This window comes from Schistocerca gregaria, chromosome 6, assembly GCF_023897955.1.
Source record: "Schistocerca gregaria isolate iqSchGreg1 chromosome 6, iqSchGreg1.2, whole genome shotgun sequence".
Lineage (NCBI taxonomy): Eukaryota > Metazoa > Arthropoda > Insecta > Orthoptera > Acrididae > Schistocerca > Schistocerca gregaria.
Genome location: NC_064925.1, coordinates 471202394 through 471228707, shown reverse-complemented (window position 1 = coordinate 471228707; position 26314 = coordinate 471202394).

Below are 26314 nucleotides of genomic sequence, written 5' to 3'. Positions count from 1 at the left end.
AATGTTACAGTATAATTTCCTTTCACGTACAAAAAAAAAAAAAAAAAAAAAAAAAAAAAAAAAAAAAAAAAAAAAAAAAAAAGGTTCAAATGGCTCTGAGCACTATGGGACTCAACTGCTGTTGTCATCAGTCCCCTAGAACTTAGAACTACTTAAACCTAACTAACCTAAGGACATCACACACATGCATGCCCGAGGCAGGATTCGAACTTGCGACCGTAGCAGTCGCACGGTTCCTGACTGCGCGCCTAGAACCGCGAGACCACCGCGGCCGGCCTTTCATGTACAACTTACTAAGTGACCGTGACGTGAATGTCAGGGACTCTCACACAGAGGCTTAACGACTTCGTTCTTTCCGCGTGCTATTTGCGAATGGGAGAGGAATGAGGTGGACGCGCCACTGGAAGTAGCTCCAGAAAGGAACTGAGCAAGTCTTCAGCTACTGTGCAGTTCGCGATGTGGCGCAGCCCGAATTGCGGCTGCCAGGTTCCGGGCTACTGCGCTGGGACAATGCGGAGAGCAGCGGCCGCGGCGAACGACTCTTCCGGCAAAACCTGCCGCGTCGTTTCGGTAATGACGTTACGTGGAGGTGGCCAACCGGAATGCTCTCCGGGCCGGATGCAGCGGGGGCGGATGTTTAGGCGACACCTTGGGCGCGCCGGCTCGCACGTGGGACGCACGCGGCCGACCACCCACAAAAAGCCGGCGCCACAGCCCGCCGGCGAGCGCTCCCACTAAGACGCACACATCTCCCCACACGGGACTGCGCTCTCGAGATGGGTCTTTCGCGAACTAACGGGGCCGAAGGAACGGTTCACCAAGGTGAACGGAACGAGCGATGAACGAATTCTACAAGGGGACCCTCCCCCTCGCACCCCAATTAGATTTAGTTGTAAGTTGACACAGTGGATAGCCTTGAAAAACTGAACACAGATCAGTCGAGAAAACAGGAAGAAGTTGTGTGGAACTACGAAAAAAATAAGCGAAATATACAAACTGAGTAATCCATGCGCAAGATGGGCAGCATCAAGGAGAGTGTGTGCTCAGGAGCGCCATGGTCCCGTGGTTAGCGTGAGCTTCCCTCGAGTGAAAAGTTTACTTTCTTTATTTTCGCAAAGTTATGATCTGTCCGTTCGTTTATTGACGTCTCTGTTCACTGTAATAAGTTTAGTGTCTGTGTTTTGCGACCGCACTGCAAAACCGTGCGATTAGTAGACGAAAGGGCGTGCCTCTCAAATGGGAAATGAAAACATTTGATCGCAAGGTCATATGTCAACAGATTCCTCCACAGAAGAACACGTCTGATATATTCTATACGTCACTGGTGACGGCATGTGCGTCGTGTGTTTCGATGTTTGTTTAGCTGTAGCGTCCCCATACTATGGTGCAGTTACCTCGCATCGGACGGACAGAAGGACAGTAATAGTTGTCTGAAAATAAAATTTTAAACTCTCCACTCGAGGGAAGGTTTGAACCAAGGACCTCTCGTTCCGCAGCTGCTCACGCTAATCACGGGACCCCAACGCTCATGAGCTCGTATTGTCCTTGATTTGGACTATCTTGCGCATGGACTACTCAGTTTGCATATTTTGCTTATTTTTTTCGTAGTTCCACACAACTTCTTCCTGCCTTCTCGATTGATCTGTGTTCAGTTTTTCAAGGCCTATCCACTGTGCCAACTTGTAACTACATCTGAGGGGGGTGCGATGGGGAGGTTCCCTTGTAAGGAACGGTCTTTCGTAGTTCACTTCGGTTGCTGCTTTCCAATTATAGTTTCCGGGAGCGGGAAAGGGTCGGTATCGTTCCCGCAACGGCACATCGGTCGGTCTCGTTCCAGCTCGGTCCCGTTCCCGTCTGTCTTGGTCTCGTCCTTCTTCACGCGGCCACTCGTCGCAGTTCCACTGCCGACTGCTCATAGTTCAGTATAGAGTTGTTCGTTACGTTCGCTGCGCGCGCCCATTCTAGATCTGTTTCAAACCTCTTTTGAACCCTGCACTTCTGGTTGTTTTCGTAGCCCATGACTGGTACTTAAAACGTATTTTATAATTACGTGAATGACATAAAATTACGTGGTATGCAACACAAACACCTTTTCAGGTAACAAAACGGCATATCGGCTTACTTCACTACTTCGATAAGCAGCAGAAGAAATACTTGTAAAAAGGCAAGATTTTTTGTCATTACACATGCAAAGGAAGACGGCACGGCAAATACGAGTTACCATTTTCCGTCTTTCTTTGATCCAAGGTAAAAGAGCATGTTCATTGTTATGGAAGGCAGACCGACTTACAACCGAATTAAGTCCGCTTTCCATAATGGAGTGTCTGGTATCACATTTTGTAAATAGGATATGATAACTTCTACAATATTATTTCAGTGGCTGGTATCACATTTTGTAAATAGGATATGATAACTTCCACAATATTATTTCAGTGGCTGGTATCACATTTTGTAAATAGGATATGATAACTCCTACAATATTATTTCAGTGGCACAGGGTGGCGCACGAAAAATCGGCTCCGAGTACTTGACTGCTTATTGTCGCCTACCAATCGTCATCTATTGTTTCGAAGTTGTTGTTTGCATTAGCTTTATTTGTTATTTCTTCACATCCTAATTATTACATGTTTCTCTGCTCTCCTCGTAGCGGTCAACGAATTCTGCGTAATTGACGTGCAGTCTGTACTCGGGGCCGGTTTCTCGTATGCCACCTTATATTAGTTCACGGCGATCAGCCACATGACGCTACAGTATGCTGAACGAGAAGTTTTGCAGAAGCACAAAAATTACAAGTGTGTTAGAATTCTGCTATGAATAAAAACTCTGTACTCCAGGGCGGAGGCAAGTACTTTCTCTTTGCATCTTCCGTCTTCAGCCACCTACGCTACTAATTTTCAATTTTTCATGTGAACCGTATACCAAGCACAAATGAACGGTGAACGAGTAAAAATGAACGGTTGCTAAAAAAAAAGCGATCGCCAGTGAACTAGTTCCCAAGGATGAACGAGTTTGCCCATCTCTACCGCGCTCTATCAATTCTGTCTGCACTGACGTGACAGAAGTCATGGGCTAGCGATAAGCAGACATACAGATGGAGTATCGCGGGCACAAGGTACAAAAGGGCAGCGCATTGTCAGAGCTGTCATTTGCACGCAGGAGACTCACGTGAAAAGGTTTCCTACTTGACTATGGCCCCACGACTGGAATTAACAGACTTTGAACGTGGAATGGTAATTGGAACGCATCGCACATTCCATTTAGGAAATCGAAGCTCCACAGTGTCAAGAGTGTGTCGAGAACACCGAATTTCATTCATTATCTCCCACCACGGACAACGCAGTGGCCCACGGCCTTCACTTAACGACCGAAAGCAGCGGCGTTTTTGTAGTCAGTGCTAACCGACAAGCAGGGCTGATATCTGGCGTTCCGCAAGGTAGTGTCATAGGCTCTCTGCTGATCCTCATTTACATAAATGATCTAGGTGATAATCTGAGCAGCCCCATTAGATTGTTTGCAGATGACGCTGTAATTCACCGTCTAGTAAAATCATCAGACGATCACTTCCAATTACAAAATGTTCTAGAGAGAGTTTCTATATGGTACTTTAATATTTTTTTTTGCGGGATCTCAAATTTAAAACCTCTCTCACACCGGCCTCATTTAGCTTTACTGATCAGGATAGTAAAAAACATGCGTATATTAAGGGAATTTTCATTCACAAAGCAGGCTTATCACATTCACACAGTTCAATAGTGTTCTATCCTGATGAAATTGAGCTTAACTTAAATTCCATAAGGCAGTGAAGCAATTTCAAAGTCTCGATGCGACGAAAATTGTCAGTCGATCTCCTGAAAACATTTGTAATAATTACTAACTTTCGGTGATCACATGGGGAAGACCGGAGATCTGCTGGTAAGACCGTGTTAGCCCATTTATTCAAAGTAATAAACTGGATATCTTGAGCGTACAAAACGGCAAGTTCGTCCAGTGTAAATCAGACGTTCCATACTGATCCCGTGTAGCACAGCGTAGTAAGCAGACACTGTCAATAATAATCAGTTAAACAATACGCGAACACACTTACTTTAGTTTATTTCATGTATTTAAATTCCTTCTCATACAGAATCTCATCAAGATGGCGACTAGCTCAACAATACATACATATACATCTTCGTTCTTTCGCGGCTAATAGGCAAGATCTGAATTATTCTTTTCATAAGAGAAAACGTAGATAGCAGAGAAGCTATTCCATGGAGTAAATGCGCGCTCCAAGGCGCTTTGCATTGATAATCATCGATAATCATCGTATATTAAAGTTTAGCAATCCGTAAGATAAGAAGAGATATTTCGACATATGTACTGAGTTATATAATTTATAAAAAATTTCTGAAAATAATAAAATAAGAGAAATCAGAGCTCGAACTGAAAGATTTAGGTGCTCATTTTTCCCACGCGCCATTCGAGAGTGGAATGGTAGAGAAGTAGTATGAAAATGGTTCGATGAACCCTCTGCCAGGCACTTAAGTGTGAATTGCAGAGTAACTGTGTAGATGTAGGTAGTCGATGTAGATGATATAACTGCAGAAATCAGTGTGAGACATACGACGAACGTATCCGTTAGGTGAGTGTGGCGAAATTATGTGTGAATGGCCTATGACGCCTAGAACCGCGAGACCACCGCGGCCGGCAAAACAACTATGGAATTTTTATGGATGACAATGCGCCAGGTCATCGGTCCACAATCGTTCGCGACTGGTTTGAAGAAATTCTAGACAGTTTGAGCGGCCACCGAGATCACCAGAGATGAATCCCATCCAACATTTATGGGACATTGTCGAGATCTCAGATCGTGCACAAAATCCTGCACAGGCAACACTTCCGCACTTATTGACTGCTATAGAGGCAGCATGACTCACTATTTCTGCAGGGTACTTCCAACGACTTGTTGAGCCCATGGCACGTCGATATGCTCCACTACACTGGGCAAAAGCAGGTCCATCACGATATTACGACGTACCGCATGACTTTTGTCACTTCAGTGTACATCTGTCATTTCCTCATCAAATGGCCATACTGACTGAGATTTCCGTGGTTTCTCTACAGTAGTTATGTAAATGACGGGATGGTTCCTGCTATAAGGCCAATATCGACTTCCTGTCCCTACCGTCTCAAACTAGACCTGTAATTATGGAAATGGATGTACATACACCGTCCAATCAGCGGAATCACGAATGACGGACCCGGCAGCATCAAAAGAGGAGGGAGTATTTTGTCGTCAGTAGAGAAACAGTAATTGCAGAATGGTAATCATTGGACGTCACCTGAGTAACAAACCAACCAAGCACATTTCAACCCTTGTATACCTGCCGAAGTCGACTGTTAATGATGTGGTTGTGAAGCAAAACCGTGAAGAGGAAACTACGAGGGCCATACTGAAAGTAGCGAACTCTCTTTTTTAGGGAAACCAAGTACATCAATGTAATCTAAGATCTTTTCTATTACTTCTAACACACCTCCATTTCTGTGCACACATTTTTCCCATCGTTCTGCAAGTTTGAAAATACCCTTACTATAGAACTCCATTCCAGCTGCACAAAGACGCTGACGCACTGCTTTCTGAATATCTTCCACCGCCTTGTAGTGGTGGCGTCGTATCAGATCATGTACAGAATTGGTGGCTGCAGGGTACCAAATCAGGACTGAAGAGAGGATGTGGAAGAGTCTACCACCCAAATGTTCTGATCTCCATCGTGACACGGACGGTATGATGACGCGCACTATCCCATTGCAGTTTCATCTTTAGCAGCTTTGAATCATTTCCTGCACAGCACTGTACCCTACTGTAAACTTAGCAGCGATTTCATTCACTGTGGCTTGCCTGTCTTCTCTAATTAACTCACGAGCTCTTTTCTTGTTGCGTTCCGTGGCAGTAGTCAGACAGTGAGACAGTGTCCGCTACGAGGTTCATCTTGGATACTCCTTTTTTTTTATCTTTGAAATGCATCAACCATCTCCTAACACTGCTGACACCCATTTAGATACCTTGTAATATTTCTGGCTCAGTCAGCCATCATATTAGGCTCCAAGAAGCTGTTCCCAGAGCAGTGGAGATGCAAGAAGTATATAAACGACGAAATGTGGTGTGAGGTACCTGCGACAGATGTTAGATTCGGTACCATTCCCGTGTGAAAGACCGCCTGCATAATACTACTGCTCTGTGATTGGGTGCTGTGTTCGGAGCAAGGGCGCCATAACGTTAAAGTATAGTGATTATTATTAAACTACTCATTGGAATGACTTCACTTTTTAGTAGAAATACCTCTCAACAGGTGACTATCAATCAGTCATTTTCGAATTATTAAAAACAATTTAAATAAAAAACAAAAGACTGACGAAATTTCAGACGAAGCACTTCGGAAGCGTTCGGGTCACGCCTTTTCTGGTATGGCGCGCGAAGTGTTTCGGGTTGTTCGTCACTCTGCATTAGGCAGTCGAGAAAAACAGACATGTTGTCTGTCGCAGGATGTTTTTCCAGTATTCAGTACTAAAAGATTCACTCCGGTAGTCATGAGGCACAGACACGTGCCACAAATAGTGTAAAGGTACATTTTCGTAAACATTGTGTCTGATCATACACTTTGCTGTATCAGAAGGTGTCGTATAAAGATCATGTAGTCTTCTCATGTGGCTATATTAAAATACGCGAGGCGCATCCCAAAGAAGTGATACATTATTTCAGAACAGAAACTCGCTAAAAGTCAGTTTCAGCCTCAAGATACAGAACGTACGACCAGCGTGCAGTTTTCTGCGCTGGGGACATCAACTGGAAGACAGCAGATTAGTGAACTATAACAGAACCTTCGTATTCCACACAGTGCAGTGGAAACAACTGGGAGCCTCACGTGTACTGCATGCACAGAACAAATGTGCTCAGTGACACGTCATCTGCAGTAATGCAGAAGAGGTAAAGGAGGATGATCGTTATTAACACCAACAATCAATTCATTCTTCTTTTCTTGCCGTAACCTCCATACGTATACTGAAGCCTGGGGTGAATTTCAGCACCAGATTTTTTCTGCTTTAACAAGGAATTCAGTGGCAGTACGTTGTCGAAGCAAAAGTTAGACGACCGCCAATTTGGAAGTTCTGCCTGTTGTGACGTTAGACAAATGGTGCCACAGTAAAGCGTCATGTAGTGGAAAGTCTTTAGATTACGATCCTGCAGTCATTTTTGTCACACGATTGTAAATTGAATTTTAATGAAGGGTTGCTTATGACTTTCGGTATGACCCTCGTACAGCTAAATCAATACCGGCAGACCGCACATATTGACAGAAACGGACTGTTGAGCGTTGCGCAGGTAGGCTGTAAAAACTTGCATGGAATCAGTGGAAAGAAATCATTCGTGAGTTCCAAAAATGCCACCAACAGTCCAGCTAGGAAGGTAAAAAAGAATGGAGTACAGTGATGGAGGAGCTCCTCATAAACAGCAAGTATTTCTAGTCAGTGCTAGCGATGCTGCAGGTGGCGTAAAGAGCAACTCCAGTCGCCAGTGGATGACTGGAAACGAGTGATTTGCAGTCATGAATCACACTATAACCTGTGGCAGTCTCAAAGAATGGTATGGGTTTGGATGAGTGCATACAGGATCCCACCTGCCACCATGTGTGGTGCTAACAGTGAGTACACAGGAAGTGGGTGTTTTTTTGTGGCTAGGGTGTGGTTCTCTTAGTCCGCGTACGAAAATGCTAACTGCGGAAGGATATGATCACATTTTACAGCATTTGTGCTGCGCACAGTAGGGGAGAAGTTCGGAGATGATGACTGTTTGCTTCATCACAACAATGCACCTTGTCGTGAAGCAGAATCTGTGAGCCTATAGGTAGTGAGACAATGGGCATTGGGCTTGGATGCACGAAGACCCAACCTGAACTCAATGGAACATCTTTGGGATGAGTTAGAACCTCGACGTTACTCCATCGTCCAACTGCACTTGTGCCCCAAATTAAAATAACAAACAGAAATTTTGCAAGGTTACGTTTATTTTGCCACAAACCACTATAAACAGGTCATATCAAAATGGAAACAATGTAAAGAATAGAAAACATAATCACTGCAATGCGCATAACGGAAGACAAAAATGTTCTTCGGTTTTTTCCAACTTAACGGATTTGCATACACATTCTGAGAACAAGTCAATGTACTCAGTATGGGGTTTGACTCCAATACAGGCTTGACAACGACGGGACAGGGTCTAAATGATGTCATCAATCTCACGTTGAGGCAATAACGCCTGTCCTTTCTGCAGAGCCGCTCACAAGTCTTTTGAGAGTGGTTGGTAGATGATGTGATGTAGATCGTCTACCTGGTGTATCCCAGACATTCTCTAAGGGGTTCATATAAGGAGAGCGAGCAGGCCACACTTTGCTTGAAGTAGCTTCCTTTTCCATAGAAACATCAACCAACTGAGCTCTATGAGGTCGAGCAATATCGTCCACCAATACGAAGTCTAGGCCCTCAGCCCCTCACAACAGCCGTGATCTCCTCACGGTACCTGACGGCAGTTAAATCTTGCTCTTTCACCCGCACAGTTTCATGAAGAAGTGTTTGGGTGGTCAACATAATCCCTGCCCACACCATTAGACCATTAGGGATCCTCCCCGATATCTGTCTCTTTCCACAATGTTTGATCCAGAAATCGTGTCCCATGTGCCCTCTAGATGCGAATCCCTCGAGAACCATTCTCCAAACCAAATCACGACTTATAATTGCGTAGGCTTCCGCGGCCAGAGTCAGTCGACATAAAAGCTTCCTGGGTTTGCTACAGCTGATATAGAAAAACCAACGTTTCGGCCACGATTGCACCGGCCTTCTTCTGGCTGCAATCGTGGCCGAAACATTGGTTTTTCTATAGCAGCAGTAGTATTTACATTATGACGCGGTACCAGACCCAGAAAACTTTTATGTCGACCAAATCACGACTCGTCTGTGAAAAGGACGTTGGCCCGCCGTTAGACTGTCCAGATGGCTAGTTCGAGGCTTCATTCTAGACGTCCCTTGTGTAAAGACACGTCAGAGGTAAACAGACAGCAGGTCTCCAACAATAAAGGCCACTCTGCTGCAGCCTTCTGTACACCGTTTGCGTCGATACAACACGTCCCGTGGATGCTGCGAGGTAAGATGCCAGCTGCGGTGCAGTACTAAGGCGGCACCATCGTGTCTTTACAGCCGAAAACGGTCCTCTCTTTCGGATGTCACACGTGTTCGGCCTTGTCTGGTCTCTGGGATACAGTTTCGATCTCTAAAAACTGTCGCCTCATTCGAAAACGATTCACATTAAGCCATCGGGACACATCAGTTTGCGACTCTACTGCATCTATTCTTCGTATGGCCCTCCATAGCAGAGAGTCTGTAGGCGTCTTCTTTGTGCCATACTGCATCATCTGTGTACACAGCAACTGTGGATGTGGGATTACCCTGCAAACACTACTACACTTGATAGGCGCCCTGGCGTCATTGCTGGCATAGTTGTCCATTGATCGGAATTCCATCTTACGTAGAGAACACGATCTTACAGAGATCAGTTGATAGTCTGTATGACTATATCGTGAATTAGGCACAGGAAGGGGAAATGGCAGTTTGTTGCTTTAATTTTGGACACCAGTGTACATCATTTCCAAAAATGGACGAATGTTTGTCAGAGGGATAAGGGAGTAACATCAAAGACTAACCATATTGGTTAAATACACTGCTTCCACCAATCGAAGCAGTGTGTTTGTGTTCCAGTGTAGATGGCAATATAATCATTGGCCATTCGATAATGGATCATTATGAAACTACCGAGTCTTTACTTATTTTTATCATTTAATAACTGACCTACAGAATTTTCTCTGACAAAAGCAACTCAAGCTTAAACTATTCATTTATTACCCACAATATACAAGCCCAACCCAATCTGACTGTTATACAGTGACAACATGGCTTCCGATAACTAACACTAAAGAATGGCCCTGAATTGCAAGAAATCCTAACAATAATAAAATTCCAAAAAATATGAAATTAAAGAAATATGAAACTACCTCCAACTCTGTTAATTGCCTAAACTCATTTCAATCACGAATCCATTTTTTTATTATTATAAGTTACTTACCTCACATAAAATCTTCATAACACGAATTACAGCAAGCAGCAACTACAGCCAGCTAAATAAAAAGATTCTAACTACTATAGACTCTGACTACTAGGACCCAAATGGTTAGCAAAAGAAAGATTTTGTTGAAGAGCAGACATTGTATTTAGAAAATTTTACCTTATTCATGTGACATCCATTTCTAAATACCATATAGTTATCAATCATTCCACAACCCAAACATTACCAACAACATCCATCCACATTTCATATTTCCTTTCGTCGCACTTTACAATGCATGTCCTAGCAACACAGAGTCTCCACTAAGAAAAACATGTCCATACACTTCTCTATCCACTCGTTAACTGCTAGTCCCTCCAACCACAGAGTCTCTTGCCGACGGCGTGTTTTTATTTCTTCTCCCCTGACTTACAATTCTTTTTCAAAAATTTTTCTTCGGTTTCCTTTACTGCTTCCTCAATGTACAGGTTGAATAACGTTGGGCGGCCGCGGTGGTCGAGAGGTTCTAGGTGCTTCAGTCCGGACCAACGTGACTGCTACAGTCCAGGTTCGAATCCTGTCTCGGGCATGGATGTGTGTGATGTCCTTAGGTTTAAGTAGTTCTACGTTCTAGGGGTTGATGACTTCAGATGTTAAGTCCCGTAGTGCTCAGAGTCCTTTCAACCATTTTGAATAACATTGGCCTTGCTTGTGGTTTCCACACAAGTTGTGTAGCTTCCTCTATAAACGTAGGTTGCTTTTCCGTAACGTGTCTTCTAAGATATTGATCTTCTCGAAAGTCTACCAGTCTTTCGAGTCAAATGTTCTAGGTGCTTCAGTCCGGACCCGCGTGACTGCTACAGTCGCAGGTTCGAATCCTGTCTCGGGCATGGATGTGTGTGATGTCCTTAGGTGTAAATAGTTCTAAGTTCTAGGGGTTGATGACTTCAAATGTTAAGTCCCGTAGTGCTCAGAGTCCTTTGAACCATTTTGGATAACATTGGCCTTGCTTGTGGTTTCCACTCAAGTGGTATAGCTTCCTCTATGAACGTAGGTTGCTTTTCCGTAACGTGTCTTCTAAGATATTGATCTCCTCGAAAGTCTACCAGTCTTTCCAGTCAAATGTAAATTATTCGTATCAGTAATATTGACATCTGTCAGCACTTCATTTGTTTGAAATTTGGTTTGTTACACTCTTCCCGAATTCTGAGAGTAGGAGTAGATCCCCTAGCTGATACATCTTGTACATTACGTACACTACTGGCCATTAAAATTGCTACACCAAGAAGAGATGCAGATGATGAACGGGTATTCATTGGACAAATATATTATACTGGAACTGATATGTGATTACATTTTCACGTAATTTGGGTGCATAGATCCTGAGAAATCAGTACACAGAAAAACCACCTCTGGCCGTAATAACGGCCTTGATACGCCTGGTCATTCAGTAAAACAGAGCTTGGATGACGTGTACAGGTACAGCTGCCCATGTAGCTTCAACGTGATACCACAGTTCATCGAGAGTAGTGACTGGCGTATTGTGACGAACCAGTTGTTCGGCCACCACTGACCAGGCGTTCTTAATTGGTGAGAGATCTGGAGAATTTGCTGGCCAGGGCAGCAGTCGAACATTTTCTATATCCAGAAAAGCCCGTACAGGACCTGCAACATGCGGTCGTGCATTATCCTGATGAAATGTAGGGCTTCGCAGGGATCGAATGAAGGGTATAGCCACGGGTCGTAACACGACTGAAATGTAACATCCCCTGTTCAAAGTGCCGTCAATGCGAACAAGAGGTCACCGAGACGTGTAACCAATGGCACACCATACCATCACGCCGCGTGATGCGCCAGTATTGCGATGACGAATACACGCTTCCAATGTGCGTTCACCGCGATGTCGCCAACACGGATGCGACCATCATGATGCTGTAAACAGAACCTGGATTCATCCGAAAAAATGACGTTTTGCCATTCGTGCACCCAGGTTCGTCGTTGAGTGCACCATCGCAGGCGCTCCTGTCTGTGATGCAGCTTCAATGGTAACCGCTGCCATGGTCTTCGAGCTGATAGTCCATGCTGCTGCAAACGTCGTCGAACTGTTCGTGCAGATTGTTGTTGTCTTGCAAACGAAACGTCCCCAACTGTTGACTCAGGGATCGAGACATAGCTGCACGATCCGTACAGCCATGCGGATAAGATGCCTGTCATTTCGAATGCTAGTGATACGAGGCCGTTGGGATCCAGCACGGCGTTCCGTATTACCCTCGTGAAGCCACCGATTCCATATTCTGCTAACAGTCATTGGATCTCGACCAACGCGAGCAGCGATGTCGCGATACGATAAACTGCAATCGCGATAGGCTACAATCCGACCTATATCAAAGTCGTAAACGTGATGGTATGCATTTCTCCTCCTTACACGAGGCATCACAACAACGTTTCACCAGGCAACATGGGCAGCTGTACCTGTACACGTCATCCAAGCTCTGTTTTACTGAATGACCAGGCGTATCAAGGCCGTTATTACGGCCAGAGGTGGTTTTTCTGTGTACTGATTTCTCAGGATCTATGCACCCAAAATGGCGTGAAATTGTAATCACATGTCAGTTCTAGTATAATATATTTGTCTAATGAATATCCATTTATCATCTGCATTTCTTCTTGGTGTATTAATTTTAATGGCCAGTAGCGTATAATCTCCGGCAGAGGCGCGGGTTCAACGGGGAGGGAAAGCAGACGATGTCGTGACCACAAAACAAAGGTTTATTTAAACTGTAGGAGGGGATTTCAAATAGTAGGTCACATGTTATTATGGCAGAACAACTAATTGTTATTGACGCTACACTTCACTTTCGAAGTGACACAGATGTATCACCCTGTTTTCCAAAATGATCGTCAAGAATGAGCGAAAATATGAAGATCACAGTTTCATCCTTGAAAATATGAGTGGTTCCGTGCCCTCTATTGCATGTCTCCTCTCATTTTCATCAATTTTTTTTAATGTTCTATGTCATTGCACGGTAGTAACAGACCGAATAAGGTTATTGTAATGATAGTATTTGTACTTGGAGCTCAAAAGATTCCTCGCACCGACTGACACCTTTGTCCTCTTGATTCTGAGGATACTTGTGGACTGTGCCCTGCTGGGTGCGACTGTCTGGCATCATATGGCCAGTGGTCCAGGCAGGCTGTTTTAGTAGCCGGTCAAACGGCCAGTTCAGTGCCCTCATCTGAATAGTAGAGGCATGACTAGTCAACTTAAACTGAGGCTAGTTGATGTCATAAAGCCCTGCTCAAAATTGGAGGGAACGGTCGCTATTGGCGCCAATGATGTTGTGAGACAGTGTGGGGGAATTTTGGAATCAGTACTGAATGCAGATTCGCAGTTTTAGAGGAGAGTAGGGAGTAGAGCAATGTTGGGTTTGCTCTTGCGTTGCGCAGGCAGTGCATTGGGTATGTGATCTTCGTCGGAGTGGGACAGTCTTGCGCTCTTTTTCGAATTCTCGGACAGCCTTCGAGGCCAGGGGCTGACACAGAGTTGCTGCACAGCAGAAGTCGGCGCCTATATCATCAGGACGCTGCCTATCATACGGACAGATATTTAGACAAAACTTATAATCATCATCCACAACAAAAAAGGGGTGTCATAAAAAGTCTTGTCGGTCGAGCGGATCGGATATGTACACCTGAACATTTGGATGCTGAAGTGAAACATCTGAAGCAGGCTTTTGAAAATAACGGCTACTCAAGAAAAGAGATAAATATAATTTTGCGTCCAAGGAACAGAAGACCAAAAGATAAGAATGAACCACAACGACAGAAAAATACAGTAGTTCTCCCTTTTATTAAAAAAGTAAAAGATCGGATCGGTAAGATTTTACGAAAACATCACATTAAACCGATCTTTAAACCAACAAAGAAAATAAGTAAAGTACTACGATCTGTGAAGGATAAACGCCCTCCCCTGTCGACATGTGGTGTGTATAAAATTCCACGTTCCTGTGGTAAAGTTTATATTGGTACTACCAAAAGAAGCGTAAATACGCGACTGAAAGAGCATAAAAATCTTTGTCGACTTGGAAAAATATAAAAATCAGCTGTAGCGGAACATGCTCTTCAACCAGGCAACCACCAAGTGAAGTTTTCAGATACTGAAGTTTTATCTACAACGTTAAATTACTATCCACGGTTATATAGAGAAGCTATTGAAATTTATAAACATCACGATAATTTTAATAGGAAAGAGCAGGCTATGAAACTTAGCGATATATGGACAGTGGCTCTACAAAAATGCTAACAAGTTTTATCTTTGACAAGGTGGTAATCGATAGTCAACCTTAACTTTCCTATGGATTAGCACTGCTCATCACGTGTCTCCCGAACCATGCCCCCTTTCTCACAATATATAAGTCGCTCTCAGACACCCGACCAGTCAGTCGGCAAGACTCAGCGGAGCAGCGCCTCTGAGGAAGTCCAGCGCAGTCCTGGACGAAACGTAAGAAGCAGAAAAGTTCTTGGACCACGACCTCACATCCCGAAAAGTATATTAACAGCCAAGGCCCCGGGAGTAGACAACATTCCATTAGAACTACTGATAGCCATAGGAGAGCCAGTCCTGACAAAACTCTACCATCGGGTGAGCAAGATGTATGAGACAGGCGAAATACCCTCAGACTTCAAGAAGAATATAATAATTCCAATCCCAAAGAAAGCAGGTGTTGACAGGTGTGAAAATTGCCGAACTAGCAGTTTAATAAGTCACAACTGCAAAATACTAACGCGAATTCTTTACAGACGAATGGAAAAACTAGTAGAAGCCGACCTCGGGGAAGATCAGTTTGGCTTCCGTAGAAATGTTGGAACACGTGAGGCAATACTGACCCTGCGACTTATCTTAGAAGCTAAACTAAGGAAAGACAAACCTACGATTCTAGCATTTGTAGACGCAGAGAAAGCTTTTGACAATGTTGCCTGGAATACTCTCTTTCAAATTCTGAAGGTCGCTGGGATAAAATACAGGGAGCGAAAGGCTATGAAACCAGATGGGAGTTATAAGAGTCGGGAGCATGAAAGGGAAGCAGCGGTTGGGAAGGGAGTGAGACAGGGTTGTAGCCTCTCCCCGATGTTATCCAATATGTATATTGACCAAGCAGTAAAGGAAACAAAAGAAAAATTTGGAGAAGGAATTAAAATCCACGGAGAATAAATGAAAACTTTGAGGTTCGCCGATGACATTATAATTCTGTCAGAGAGAGCAAAGGACCTGGAAGAGTAGCTGAACGGAATGGACAGTGTCTTGAAAGGAGGATATAAGATTTACATCAACAAAAGGAAAACAAGGATAATGGAATGTAGTCGAATTAAATCAGGTGATTATGCGGGAATTAGATTAAAAATGAGACGCTTAAAGTAGTAAATGAGTTTTGCTATTTGGGGAGCAAAATAATTGATGATGGGCGAAGTAGAGAGGATATAAAATGTAGACTGGCAATGGGAAGGAAAGACTTTCTGAAGAAGAGAAATTTGTTAACATCGATTGTAGATACAGGGTGTTTCAAAAATGACCGGTATATTTGAAACGGCAATACAAACTAAACGAGCAGCGATAGAAATACATCGTTTGTTGCAATTTGTTTGGGACAACAGTACATTTTCAGGCAGACAAACTTTCGAAATTACAGTAGTTATAATTGTCAACAACAGATGGCGCTGCGGTCTGGGAAACTCTATAGTACGATACATATCCACCATGCGTAGCAATAATATGGCGTAGTCTCTGAACGAAATTACCCGAAACCTTTGACAACGTGTCTGGCGGAATGGCTTCACATGCAGATGAGATGTACTGCTTCAGCTGTTCAATTGTTTCTGGATTCTGGCGGTACACCTGGTCTTTCAAGTGTCCCCACAGAAAGAAGTCACAGGGGTTCATGTCTGGTGAATAGGGAGGCCAATTCACGCCGCCTCCTGTATGTTTCGGATAGCTCAAAGCAATCACACGATCATCGAAATATTCATTCAGGAAATTGAAGACGTCGGCCGTCCGATGTGGCCGGGCACCATCTTGCACAAACCACGAGGTGTTCGTAGTGTCGTCTAAGGCAGTTTGTACCTCCACAAATTCACGAAGAATGTCCAGATAGCGTGATGCAGTAATCGTTTCGGATCTGAAAAATGGGCCAATGATTCCTTTGGAAGAAATGGCGGCCCAGACCAGTACTTTTTGAGGATGCAGGGACGATGGGACTGCAACGTGGGGCTTTTCGGTCACCCATATGCGCCAGTTCTGTTTATTGACGAAGCCGTCCAGGTAAAAATAAGCTTCGTCAGTAAACCAAATGCTGCCCACATGCATATCGCCGTCATCAATCCTGTGCAGCATATCGTTAGCGAATGTCTCTCGTGCAGCAATGGTAGCGGCGCTGAGGGGTTGCCGCGTTTGAATTTTGTATGGACAGAGGTGTAAACTCTGGCGCATGAGACGATACGTGGACGTTGGCGTCATTTGGACCGCAGCTGCAACACGGCGAACGGAAACCCGAGGCCGCTGTTGGATCACCTGCTGCACTAGCTGCGTGTTGCCCTCTGTGGTTGCCGTACGCGGTCGCCCTACCTTTCCAGCACGTTCATCCGTCACGTTCCCAGTCCGTTGAATTTTTTCAAACAGATCCTTTATTGTATCGCTTTTCGGTCCTTTGGTTACATTAAACCTCCGTTGAAAACTTCGTCTTGTTGCAACAACACTTTGTTCTAGGCGGTGGAATTCCAACACCAGAAAAATCCTCTGTTCTAAGGAATAAACCATGTTGTCTACAGCACACTTGCACGTTGTGAACAGCACACGCTTACAGCAGAAAGACGACGTACAGAATGGCGCACCCACAGACTGCGTTGTCTTCTATATCTTTCACATCACTTGCAGCGCTATCTGTTGTTGAAAATTGTAGCTACTGTAATTTCGAAAGTTTGTCCGCCTGAAAGTGTACTGTAGTCCCAAGCATATTGCAACAAACGGTGTATTTCTATCACTGCTCGTTTAGTTTTTATTGCCGTTTGAAATATACCGGTCGTATTTGAAACACCCTGTATAAGTGTCAGGAAGTCGTTTCTGAAAGCATTTCTATGGAGTGTATCCATGTATGGAAGTGAAACGTAAACGATAAATAGTTTAGACAAGAAGAGAATAGAAGCTTTCGAAATGTGGAGCTACAGAAGAATTCTGAAGATTAGATGGGTAGATCGCATAACTAATGAGGTAGTACTGAACAGAATCGGGGAGAAGAGAAATTTGTGATACAACTTGACTAGGAGAAGGGATCGCTTGGTAGGACACAATTCTGAGGCATCACCGGATCACCAGTTTAGTATTGGAGGGCAGCGTGGAGGGTAAAAATCGTAGATGGAGACCAAGAGATGAATACACTAAACAGATTCAGAAGGATGGAGGCTGCAGTAGGTACTTGGAGATGAAGAAGCTTTCACAGGATAGAGTAACATGGAGAGCTGCATCATATGAGCCCCTGGACTGAAGACCCTAACAACAAGGGAGTCATTGCCTTTCACGGAGTAACGCTGAATGAAGTCCAGAGCTGCCATAAATCTTCCGCCTTGAAACTAGATGTTTACTTTTTTTTCGGTCCAAAGAGGATGCACAATAGTAGAGGCACTAGCCCATCAACACTCACTTCGTGAGCCACTGACAGTATGTCTGTTGCATTTCCTTCTACCACGACATTTTATTGAGCTCCTTATTTCACGGCAGTCACACTCCTTTTACGCTAATTGTAGTAGTTTTCGTTATATGCGGATAAAGTGCTATTCTTGTAATAGTCCTGCAATCTTTTTCGAGCAGCTGTAGGCCGCGGCGTTGCAGTAGAAGGGCAGAAGCTACCGACACGGTGGCACCGCTGTACCTGGTATCGGCGCGGCTGCCCGGCGATACCATTAACATCGATTAGCGGGCGAGTTATGGAACAGGCCACGCGGCTTTCCTCGCCGTGAATTATTCGCTGTTCCGCAATCGGCGTGGGAAGCAAAGTGTGGCCGGCTGCAGCCGCAAAACCAGGTGGCAGACCGCGGCGGTTTATCTTAATTACGCGCGATCCGATCAACAGCAGTTAGTGATTTTCTTACCGAGCCGCGGACCTGTAGAATACACTCCAGTAGAAGGAAGGCTGCAAAATCGTGACAAAGACTGGTCTTCATCTTGATCATTCTGAGCTCCACATCTGACTCTAACATTAATGGTTAATGAAAACAACCACAGCTATATCGATACTCATTTATTGCAATACTGGAACAATCCAAAGTACCTAGGTGTAACTCTGGACACGTGACTGACATACGAAACCCATCTCCAGAATGTGGCAGCTAAAAACCAAAATTCGGAACAGTTTCCACCTGGAGTTAACAGGGACTGGCAGAGGTGCCGTTGCAACAGTCCTCACTCCATCAGCCTTAACTCTTTCATATTAAATTGTTCCACCTGGCTAAAATGTGCTCACACTTGTAACTGACACACAGCTCCATGAAGCAATGCGCCTCATCGCTCGTGTCAGGATTTCTAGTAAGGTGTTTAAGGCACTGCTTCCTACCACCGTATACAATTTTGCGACTACACATTTCCCATGTGTGACTTTTTGTAGTCTGTACTAAGTCTGCTATTACTCACCGGCTTAGTCGGCAGTTTCTTTAACAGTAATAATTTAAACTGGTCCGTGCGGGGATTGTACGCAAAGACTTTTGTAAACGTGATGCCTAAACGAACTACGTTTACAATTCGATACAACTTGAGCCCGACAAGCACATAAGTTTCATAGTAGTAAGACCAGGACAACCAAACTATTTAATTGCTAGATTAAGCTGCTTAAAATTCACAATAATATAAAGTGAGATTTACGTAAACGCAAATTTTATAATTTGTAAGTGCTTGAATAAGCCCGTGCCATAATGATAACTCAGAAAATGAAGACCAAAAAAGGTTGACTTCTTCTTCTTCCTGAAACGTTTCTGCTTCTGCAGAGCATTCGCAGAGCCTCTTCCAAGCTTCTCTCTTCTCCGACAGTCTATTATTGAGCATTTCATTCCACTCTACTCCTCTTTGGTTCACATAATCCTTCACCTAGTCTATCCATCTTGTTCATGGTCTTCCAACTAGTCTTCGTCCAGATTGCTTTCGTTCTAGGACTGTCATCAGAAGTCCTTTTGGTCCCATTCTTTTGATGTGGCCAAGCCATTTGAACGTTTTCTATCTATAGTTTGTCTTCTGGGCTTCGTCTGCAGAGTGTTTCGTATTGTTTTGAAAGAGGGCAAGAACTATGCCCCTTACATGAAGTGATTAAAGATCACTGAACTCACGTTGAGCGAACAGTAGGGCTGAACAAAAATGACTGACAAGGCACAATGCATCTTGTAGAGGGTATAGTATGGACATATTGGAATAATTAATGTTGTCTGATTGTGACGACGTCTTTTCCGATTCTCGTGACATACAAAGCAAAACTTTTCAGTTGTTTGAGTTCAGAATGATGTATTGTAGCAGCTATTTACTATAGTGTAACAGACTGATTGCGGTTCTGGCCACCACACATATCTGAAGGGGTAACCAAATGATCTGTCTTTGCTATTAATTATTTAAACAATGAAGCAGCAGATAAATAAGTCTGATAAAATAACTCAATGTGAGTTAATGTTTAACCAATAAGCTGTCACATTGTGTACAACTCCATTCAGTTGTCAAGTGGAATAGAACTGTGGAGAATCCCAAGAAATACAAATTAGGTGTTTGTTATACACAAAAAAGTTACTTTCAGTTTGGATAACATTGACCCTGAGGAAGAAAACAAAACTCTTTGCCATACCGTTCGTACACACTTCAACACATACCCACATTTCTTCTCTTAAGTGGTATGCAGCAGCTCTAGTATGAGACTAGAGCACTTTTTTTTTAGTAACTAACATATCACTGCTGCAGCACTTACATGACATGTCTGTTAGCCAAGGCAATATAACAGTGTTCCAATTTTCATCTGTTATGGGAGTCATTTTAATGTTAGTAAGGAGTTTTACTTATCGCTTACTTACCTTAGGTTCCAATTTCTTATTTAGGTATGAAAGAGATTTCTTAACAGGGCAACAATGTCCCAAAGTTTTAGGTAGCTTAGGCATAAACCATTTTACATTGAGCTTTGTTTATGTCATTCCCTATTTTATAATTTTCACTCTTTTAAATGCAAGCCTTTCTTGTCAAGCTGACAGGTATTTACAGTGGTACAAAATGAAATGATGATGGTATTAAGACAGATCATGGAGCAAAGCCTTACATCATAGTGTGAAAAGTGTGGAATGTCTCAATCAAGTTTTACGAACGTTGAAACTAGGATCTGCTTTTGAAATCATTGTCCTTATAAAAATATAGGCTATATATTCCTTATTCATTTATAAAAAGTATGGTAACTGGGAATGATATAAAGCATAAATATTAGGTACTATATTCAGAATTTTATTACAGCAAAAAAGCTTTTCTTGATCTGTTGTTATCCACTTTGTTGAATTGCTTGTTACTGGTATACAGAAAAAATTATTACAATTTGACTGTTTCCAGTTAACTGCCTTTTTCACAAGACTGTGGAATTTGAAAATAACACAGTTCTATGTAAAAAAATATTATTATATGAAATTGTAACAAAGTCCACATCATTGCTTGTGGAGAATGAAAGAAAAGTGTCAGTCTCCTGACTGATACAAATGTAATACTAATTACCATTCCACATATAAATGATTTATCATAGTGGTCCTGCATAAACCAGGAAAGTAGTCAAGCAAACAAACATAAGAAAATATGCAATCATTTATAAAATATGTGTTACTAGAGATATAAATGTTGTGGGCTGTAGTTTCTGTACAACACATGGGTTACGTTTCAATGGATTAGGGGAGAGACTGCTAGAAAATTTAGTGCCCAATGAAGTAGTGAAAAACCAATAACGCTCACTTGCAAACACTACTATCTCTAATTTTTTGAGGGTAAACCACTGTCAGACTAGATCACAAAAAATATAATTTGTAATGACACACAAGCAAAAACCATAACATACCACACAATGATGGGAATGCATTTCAATGTGCCAAAAATGAGGCAATTCTATTTCTCATTAATATGTTGTCACTCGTGGTGGAAACTTAATTAACAACACTGGCTAGAACATACTATAGTATACTCTGCCAAACGATGGCTTAATATTTCAAAAAGAAATGTATGTCCCATTTGGAACCACACAGATCATAAGCTATTGCAGAACTAGTACTACATACTGGTATTGTGGAGTATCAATCACTTGGAAACACTGTACACATAATGTAGTTCCAAATGTTTGTTTGAGGAAGATGTATTTGAAAGTTATTACACACACACATAAAATTATAATTGTCTGACTCCATCACACAACAGGAACAAATTTTAGTAGATACACTGAATATGCTAGTACTATTAGTTTTGAGATACAGACATCACAAAATTTTGTAGCTGGTTATAACAATATAGATATAACAGAAAAGGAAGAATGTGCATCATTTATTAAGCACAATGAGGTTACACTCCTTGTTTGCCTCAATATAATGACTGCTTGATACTAGATGCCTCACACACTAGACCTCTGTGCACAAATACCAGTTACTGACCTTTAAAGAGTACCAGTTATGTATAGGCTGTCCTGATTTTTTTTTCATGCAATGCATCACTTACTCTCTTGGCTGCATGTTTTTGCCATGTGAGGAAGTATCATGTGGCAATTGCTTTAATCAGCAGTATCATATGATTCTCCAAGGGATGCTGATTTTTCAGGTGGTCTGCAAACTCCTTAAACACTAGCTTTAATATGAATTCACTAAGCACTTTCGTCATACATTTGAAAAACTGATTTTTCAAAGGAACTTTTGAATTACCTGTAGTATAGCACCTGAACACATTTTCTGCAGAGACACGGATGTCAACAACATCATTCGATGGTAAAACCAACCATCCCCTACTCTTTCTATGAATGAGAGAATAAGCAACATGGCTACCATCCCCTCTCAACACGGATAAACATGGTTCACATTTTAAGGTTTTTTTCTAAGTGACACACCACAAATCCACTGCCACTTCAGAGAGATAAGTTCCAGTAGCAAAGTAATCGTGGTCGTGGTCAGTTGTTGCTGCACTATTTTGCATGCTTAGTAACTACCACTGTTCCGAAGTGTTAGTGATGTGATCTTCAACATTGGAACTGCTGAAAGTAAGAATGGGAATATCTTCCAAAGTTATACAATTTCCTCTTTCTGATCCACGGATCTCACTATGAATTAGTAGCCTCTTGTACGTTGCAAAAAAATTGGCGAGCAGTGGGGTTGTTATTCCAACCACCACGACTTCGGATGGCACTAAAAAACATTTCCAAGTGGTCCTGAGAACATTTGTACAGAGGTAGAAACTTCAATAGAGGAGCATGAGTTTGTGTCCCCACTACTTTGCTATACATGTGTAAAACACTGGATATACACACCAGGAATACAGTAAACCCTGTCTTTCTATTTGAGTCAACAACTCTCATTGAATGCGGATTTGGACCAACAGTGAGTTCCTTGATATACCTCTGTGCCTTTAAAAGAAATACCTCTACAGCACTAAAATTTACTATATTCAATGCCTGCTTGAAACCACTTTGTAAAAGTGTTCTGGTATTGCAGACATCAAAGAGACAGTTGAAACTGCATATAAATTTTACTGTTGCAGATACCTGTTCAAAACCTGGGAGTTTCATATCACAACAGTACTGTATGGCATCTGCCACGGAATTGCTAAGCAGCTGAGTAGCCAGTTTCACCTTCATTTTATTTTTAAAAATAATTAAGGTGTCTGGCAGTGATCTTGTTGCCTATGTGGAGCCCTTTCTTGACCTGCAATTTATGTAACAGTTCCAAAAAGTGCCAAGAAATGACACCACCTTGCTCATCCCAAAGAAATTTTTTATTTCCTAAAGCGTTGCGCACAAGTTTCAACATATGTGGAGGGTCTAGGAAAAATGACATTTTATGATCATTCAGTTCAACTGAAAAAGTACTTCTCAAAGTTTCACAATTGAGATTGCAGCCTGAACATCTAGCCATTGCATGTGCTCAGAGCCATTTTTTTTTTTAACACTGTAAGGCCTATACAGTCACCCGAAGAAAGGTGGAAGAGCTTCACAATAGCATCAGCACAGCACGCTTATAAATATTCTTTACAGCGTAGCTGAGGAAAACAAGAAACTGAATTTTCTGCGTCTCACAATAATGAGAAACAACAATCAACATCAAGTTCTATCTACAGACAACCCACAGCCTCTATCACTGTTATCCACAGTACATCCAACCAACTCCAAATAAATATGCCAAGTTCACATACATGCTGCCAAGTTAATCAGAACATTTCTCAAACCTTTAAACTCACACACGTGAACTCCAGGTAATCAAACAAATTGCCCTAAAGTGAATACAAAACAGACACTATTAACAGACTCGACCACAAAATACGAGCGGCGCACAGTCAGTAATGACAAACACTATTTTTTCTGAAAGCAGGTTGGTTTTATTCATGATTCCAAGATACCATATTATCCCCCACTGTTCTGGCTACAAAACCCTATTTTTCGACATGATCTCCGTTCAATGCGACGACTTCCGCCACCTTACTGGCAGTCCTGTATGCCATAATGGTACCACTCTACTGGTCGACGCCGGAGCCAACGTCTTGCTGCATCAGTAACCTCCCCATCATCCACATACTGCTTTCCGCGGAGTGCATTCTTCATTGGGCCAAACGGGTGGAAGTCGGAAGGAGCGAGGTCCGAGCAGTAGGATGGATGACGAAGAACAGTTCAATGAAGTTTTGTGAGTTCCTCTCGGGTGCACAGAGTTGAGTGAGGCCTGTCTTGTAGTGAAGAAGGTGAAATTCGTCTGCATCGGTCAACTTGAATGAAAGTGTCCGCGCGTTCGAACTGTGCAGCCGGTCAGCACGTGGGAAACCGGACAGATATTCGCGATCTTGTTTCGACGATGACAAACGTCTCACACAAAGACTCACCGTGCTTTTGTTCACTGAGAGACCTGCGCAGACATTCCGCAAGCGCCTATGAATATCTGGTTTTCCGCCAAAAAAACTCAGTGGCATTTTTCTTTTTGAAAGACATCTCCGTTACAAATGCCATTTTGAAGTCCACGTATCCATTTTGAAGTCTACGTATAGTGCCCACACCTATCGGAACTTCACGAAATTCTAGAGGGCTTAAGCGGGAATATTCCACGATGTCCCACAACAAATTCATCCTTTTCTCAACCGAAACTGGCCGAGAAAGAATGTGTTACATTACTTATTTAGTGCCATTCGTAAAAATGAGCGTTAACTGAAGTACAAAGAGGCACCACAGAAATTGGTACACATGTCTAATATCGTGTAGGGTTCAAAAAAATGGTTCAAATGTCTGTGAGCACTATGGGACTCAACTTCTAAGGTCATCAGTCCCATAGAACTTAGAACTACTTAAACCTAACTAACCGAAGGACATCACACACATCCACACCCGAGGCAGGATTCGAACCTGCGGCCGTAGCAGTCGCGCGGTTCCAGACTGTAGCGCCTAGAACCGCTCGGCCACGCCGGCCGGCTATCGTGTAGGGCCCTGCGAGCACGCAGAAGTGCCGCAACACGACGTGACATGGACTCGACTGTTAGAAGTAGTGCTGGAGGGAACTGCCGTCATGAATCCTGCAGTGCTGTCCATAAATCCATAAGAGTACGAGAGGTGGAGATCTCTTCTGAACAATACGTTGCAAGGCATCCCAGATATATTCAATAATGTTCCTGTCCGGGGAACCTGGTGGCAAGCGCAAGTGTTTAAACTCAGAACAATGTTCCTGGAGTCACTCGGTAGCAATTACGGACGTGTGGGATGTCGCATTGTGCTGCTGAAATTGCAGGAGTTCGCCGGAGTGCACAATGGAGATGAGTGGATGCAGATGGTCAGACAGGATGCGTACGTACCTGTCACCTGTCACATTCGTATCTAGATGTATCAGGGGTCCCATATCACTCTAACTGCACACGCCCTGTGCACCATTACAGTGCCTCCACCGCCTTGAACAGTCCCCTGCTGACATGCAGAGTCCATTGATTCATGAGGTTGTCTCCATACCCGTACACGTCCATCCCCTCGATACAGTTTGAAACTTTGAAACGAGAGCCGTCCGACCGGGCAACATGTTTCCAGTCATTAACAGTCCAATGTCCATGTTGACGGGACAAGGTGAGGCGTAAAGCTTTGTGTCGTGCAGTCATCAAGGGTACACGAGTGGCTCCGAAAGGCCATATCGATGATGTTTCGCACGCTGACACTTGTTAACGGCCCAGCATTGAAATCTACAGCGATTTGCGGAAGGGTTGCACTGCTGTCACGTTGAACGGTTCTCTTCAGTCGTCGTTGGTCCCGTTCTTGAAGGATCTTTTTCCGGCCGCAGCGATGTCGGAGCTTTGATATTTTACCGGATTCCTGATATTCACGGTACACCTTTGAAGTGGTCGCACAGGAAAATCCCCACTTCATTGCTACCTCGGAGATGCTGTGGCCCGTCACTCATTCACCGGCTGTAACGCCAAGTTCAAACTCACTCACATCTTGGTAACCTCCCAGTGCAGCAGTAGTAGCCGTTCTAACAACTGTGCCAGACACGTGTTGTGTTATATAGGCGTTGCCGACCGCAGCGCCGTATTCTACCTTTTCACATATATCTCTATTTGAATTCGCATGCCTATACCTGTTTCTTCGGCGCTTCAGTGTAGTAACACATACTTAGTGCACAACTGAACAAGTAGATATACAAACGCAAAAGACAATGACAACAAAAGAGACCACATCACGCCTGCAAAAATAAACAAATAATACACACAGACATATAATAATAAAGTAGTATGTATAACTGGAAACATATGGAAGATGCAAGGTATCCCAGAATCCGGCCGGTGTGGCCGAGTGGTTCTAGGCGCTTCAGTCTGGAACCGCGTGACCCCTCCTGTCGCAGGTTCGAATCCTGCTTCGGGCATGGATGTGTGTGATGCCGTTAGGTTGGTTAGGTTTAAGTAGTTCTAAGTTCTAGGGGACTGATGAC